This window comes from Anomaloglossus baeobatrachus, chromosome 1, assembly GCF_048569485.1.
Source record: "Anomaloglossus baeobatrachus isolate aAnoBae1 chromosome 1, aAnoBae1.hap1, whole genome shotgun sequence".
In the NCBI taxonomy this organism is placed as follows: domain Eukaryota; kingdom Metazoa; phylum Chordata; class Amphibia; order Anura; family Aromobatidae; genus Anomaloglossus; species Anomaloglossus baeobatrachus.
The window spans coordinates 657,079,236-657,084,546 of NC_134353.1; the positions used below are offsets into that span (position 1 = coordinate 657,079,236).

Sequence of the window (5,311 nt, forward strand, 5' to 3'; positions counted from 1 at the left end):
AAAGGAGGTGTAGGACAGACACCAATATAATGTATGTTACAGCCCTTTCTAATCAAAAAAGAAGGAAAAATGTAAAAAACGAAAAGCGTGAACATATGCTAAAGTGGTTTTTTTTGGGAGTTTGGGGCTTGATTTGACGTTTTATTACAGTTATTAGGCACTAGAAACTGTTTCTTAGCAATTTCACCTCTTTTACTTTGGTTTGAGAGCTGTTCTAGCGACTTCGTAAACGCCGCGTGCTGCTCTGACCACGTTATTCAAAGACACCAGAAATGCAGTCAGGCACCTTCTACAGGCTATGCCCATACTGCTTCAGCCTTTTCCTCAGTCACCACAGGTCACCGACAGGTCTGACGTAAAATTATTCTGGTTTCCCATAGACTTACATTGGGGGTCGAATATTTGCGAATACTCGAATAGCGGTGAGGTATTCGTCGGATATCCATCGAAGTGAATAATAGGGTATTCGATCATCCCTAATGAGGATATCTTGGGGAATTGGGGTACTGTAGAGAAACATGATCATGGTAAGCGTGAGCAGAAAATGGACGTTATAATGATGACTGGAGTGGGGTGAAAAGCTGCCACAAGACACAAAGATGACACTTGAAAATGGAAATAAGCAAATCAACTAAAGGTAGAAAGCTAAAGATTTTTCCAAAGCTAAGTTAAGGCTATGTGTGCACGCTGCAGTTTTGTTTCTTCAGTAAAAAAAACCCCACCCACTGGCTGAAAAACACATAAAAAAACCACATGCATTTTGGTGCATTTTCGGTCCAATGATAGGTACATTTTTCCCATGCGTTTTTCACTACAGATTTAATTAAAAGAAAAAGGTTTTGGTACCGTGTTAGTTATTGCAGCAGTCAGAAGTCCTAAAATTGATACAATGTATACAAATAACTAAGTGTTATATATAATATAAAGAAATGAGGAGACAGATCATTCATTTTTTTAACTCTTTATTAAATACAGTCTCTACCTATACCTAAAGCCATTGATCCAGAAGAAGGCAAAAAACCTGGACACGTTCAGCCAATTTGTGCCACAGGGAAAAAATTCCTTCTTGACCCCGAGAAAAGGCGATCAGTTCAAGAACCCTGGACCAAGGCTATACTACAACTAACTGACATATAGGACGGTTATATCATATCAGATCCCTTATGTGGCATTCATAAACTCTTAACAGAAGAAATGGAATTAGGCCTTTGGCAGTTTAAGACGCGTTTAGGCCTGTTGGTTGAAGAGCAGAAATAGCATTCCCTATTGCCCCAGACTAGGACAGATTTTATATGTCACACCACCACAAGGACCACTCCTGTGTAATTCCTGAAGAATGAAATCATCCTAAGTGATGTAGTGAGTGACTACACACCCCCCTGTGGCTTTAGGGCACTGACTCTTCAATCTGCTGGGGTGCAGCTGTGGGACCCTATTTTCAGAGATGATGTCCTCCACCCAACCCTCAAAAAGTTGAAAGGGTCTTCAGGAGAGATGGGTAGTCGAGCTGGGCCATCAGACGGTCGCCTCTGTAGCTGTAGTGTCATTTTTCCTATAGTGCCAATGTGAAATTAAACAAAAAAGTGCCCGTTTGTTATGATGTCCAAGATGGAGACCAGGATGTGACATAATAACAAAATAGGGAACATGATATCAGACATTTCTATAATACATTAATGCATTATCTATCTAATAGGATGACAACAGCTCTCCAGACCTGCATCCCACCAAATGTTAAGAGAAAATAGACACCATCAACTTGTATGTAAACCAAACTAAGTCCAGCTTTTTTTTTTTTTTTTTTTTTTTTGGTTTTTTTTTTTTCCCCCTTGGTTTCTCTAAGTCCAGGTTCTATAGATGCAATGCCCAGATACCAAGATTCAACATACTGCAAAACAAGCAGATGGATAGGGATTATGTATACAGGTGGTGTCATCTCACATGCCAACTTTCCGTACAGTAATACAAAGAAATGGCTGTAGCAGAATGCCATAAAACAGAGTCCAGATTTTGTTCTGTATAATCAGTGTATGATGACACATAAGGCACCAAATATAATATACCGATAGTCCTATAATCTAAGGGTGGCTTTACATGCTACGATATCAGTACCGATATTGCTAGCATGCGACCCGCCCCCGTTGTTTGTGCGAAACGGGCATATCGCTGCCCGTCGCGCACAAAATTGCGCACCCGCGTCACACGTACTTACCTGCATAGCGACGTTGCTGTGACCGGCGTACCGCCTCCTTTCTAAGGGGGCGGTCCATTCTGTGTCACAGCGACGTCACTAAGCAGCCGCCCAATGAAAGCGGAGGGGCGAAGATGAGCGGGACGAACATCCCGCCCATCTCCTTCCTTCTGCATTGTGGCCGGCGGCAGGTAAGGAGATGTTCCTTGTTCCTACGGGGTCACACACAGCGATGTGCACTGCCGCAGGAACGAGGAACAACAACAGCAAAGCGATAGTATCGATAATTGGGAGCGGACCCCCATGTCAACAAGGAGCGATTTTGGACATTTTTGCAACGATCCAAAATCGCTCCTTGGAGTCACACACAACGAGATCGCTACAGCGGCCGGATGTGCGTCACAAAATCCGGGACCCCAACGAGATCGCTGTAGCAAAATCGTAGCGTGTAAAGCCCACTTAACACTAATCAATATCATGGCCCTTTCTAAATTCTTCAGTCTTGCTTTCTGGATCCAGATATACTCCCTAGAAAGAAAAAAAAAATAAGTGTCAGGGAATGGACTAGAAATCTGAAGAATAATGTAAAAATGGAAGATGGACTTCAATTGGTTTTGTTTATATGTGATCTGAGGTCCTTAAATTAGATTGTGACTAGATGCCCCATATGTGCACATATGTGAGAACAAATAATGTACAACAATCCCCCACCTACCAATTTTTCAGATTATAATGACATATTACAATTCATACGTTACCACATTTTTAAGTTTTGGAATAGGTGTTTAAAAATGGTGTAATAAATGACATAAAGCTTTGAAAAATATCGCTTAACAATTACGACAATTACAACAATGAAATGTAATAATGACATTACAACAATGAAATGTTGCAATTTGAAAACAAAATAAATAAAATGAAGCAAATGCTCCTATATATAGTATGTTCCTGTATGAATACAAAACCCCCTTCCATATAAAGTAGTAATGAGAATTTTTTCTCCCATAAAATCTGAAATTAAGTAACAGAATCACCAACAATGTGCGCCAACCACAGTTACCACTTGTAGTCACTGACTGAAGTCCCCACTATGGTGTCTCCCTCCCAGGCGCCATTTTTGTGCTTACATCTCCATGTGGTGTCTCCCTCCCAGACACCATCTTTGTGCTTACATCTCCATGTGGTGTCTCCCTCCCAGGCGCCATCTTTGTGCCTACATTTCCATGTGGTGTCTCCCTCCCAGGCGCCATCTTTGTGCCTACATTTCCATGTGGTGTCTCCCTCCCAGGCGCCATCTTTGTGCTTACATCTCCATGTGGTGTCTCCCTCCCAGGCGCCATCTTTGTGCCTACATTTCCATGTGGTGTCTCCCTCCCAGGCGCCATCTTTGTGCCTACATTTCCATGTGGTGTCTCCCTCCCAGGCGCCATCTTTGTGCCTACATTTCCATGTGGTGTCTCCCTCCCAGGCGCCATCTTTGTGCTTACATCTCCATGTGGTGTCTCCCTCCCAGGCGCCATCTTTGTGCCTACATTTCCATGTGGTGTCTCCCTCCCAGGCACCATCTTTGTGCCTACATTTCCATGTGGTGTCTCCCTCCCAGGCGCCATCTTTGTGCTTACATCTCCATGCGGTGTCTCCCTCTCAGGCGCCATCTTTGTGCTTACATCTCCATGTAGATTCTCCATTTTTGCGGCATGGAACTCTGTGTCCAACATCCCGCCTTGTGACCTCACATGGAACCTTCATCCCCCAAGTCTACAGATTGTAACAGCAAAGACTGGTACAATATAGTACTTTACAGCCACAATCAGGAGAGTTGGAGAATAAGGCTATGTTCACTCAGGTTGCTTTTGGTGTGGGGTTTTTTTCTGCATTTTTTTTATTGGTTTTATGCAAATACATGCTAATAAAAAACTGCTTTTTACCATATTAGCAAAACCTAGGAGATTCCAGAAATCTCATGCACACAAAGACACCAACTTTTTTTTTCTTACTGAACTGGCAAAATGCTGCATTTTGTAAAGATTTCTATTCTTTTAGCATTTGTTTTTGCTGTTTTTTTCACTATTGAAAGCCATGAGAGTGAAAGAAACGCAGCAGTGCATTTTTTTGGTTTATATGTAATGTAAACAAATGACGCACCAAAAACCCAGTAAAAACTGTGGCAAAAACTCTGCACAAAAACACAGCTTTTTTTACTACCAAGAGATCACATTTTGCTGCTAAAAAGTAGCAGCAAAAATGCCCAGTGTGAACAGAGCCTGAGCGTACATGTTGGCACAAGCGTAACTGATTGAAAACCCAGTAAAGTTCCTCATTTACCTGTGTCCTTGATTCGGGATCCTCCGGTCTTCCCTTCTTCACCGTCATCAATCCTGGATCCACCGCCCTCTTTGTCTTCTCCTCTTGCTCTGAACATCTGAGTCCACCAAGTTCTATAGATTCCCAGTCATTGTGACATCATGCTGGGACGTAACAATGGCCGCCTGTATCAGATGATGTCACATGTGACCTCTCCTGTTATTAACATTGATAAGTAGTAATTATATGGGAGAACATATTGGTTAGGCTCAAGGTTGTGAGGACAAGGTGATGAAGACTTCACAAAAAGGAAAATATGAGAAATATAAGCCACTTATAATAATGGATTTCTGCGCCATATTACGAGCACCTGAAATTTTATGCCTGAAGACAGCAGTTTCCTTCTTATACAACAGTGCAAAATTATAGAAATGGAGATCTTGTTTATTATTAATAAAAATGTAGCTGTTGCCAATAGCAACCTGCCCAATTTCACCTTATGCTATTTTTTGTGCTAATATTTCTGGTTGTTAATTTTTTTTTTCAGCAATAACACTGAAGCAATATGTTTGAGTTAAACAATGCATTTTCCTGCCATTTTCATACTTTTTGGGGGGTCCTGACAGTTTTTTCCTAAACTCAGATTTTAGTTTTAGCTTTTTTTGTGCATATTAAAGTTTTCCAATTACATCTTTTTTAAACAGCGGCTGCTAATGGTATAAAATCATGCAATAAGTAAGAGTGGCCTTACCTATCCTCCTGTGCCAATGCTGCCCGAGCCCCTGGCAATGTTTCCACACTTTCTGCTGCGTCCAC

General features: G+C 41.7%; 1 long non-coding RNA gene across 1 annotated transcript; it reads right to left on the bottom strand.

The window, feature by feature from the left end:
- Nucleotides 1-945: 945 nt before the first annotated feature.
- On the bottom strand, nt 946-4,593 carry LOC142297345 (uncharacterized). The gene is made up of 2 exons (XR_012751754.1): nt 4,517-4,593; nt 946-2,719 (listed from the first exon to the last, which is right to left on the bottom strand). It is a non-coding gene; the product is annotated as an uncharacterized LOC142297345 (long non-coding RNA).
- Nucleotides 4,594-5,311: the final 718 nt, after the last annotated feature.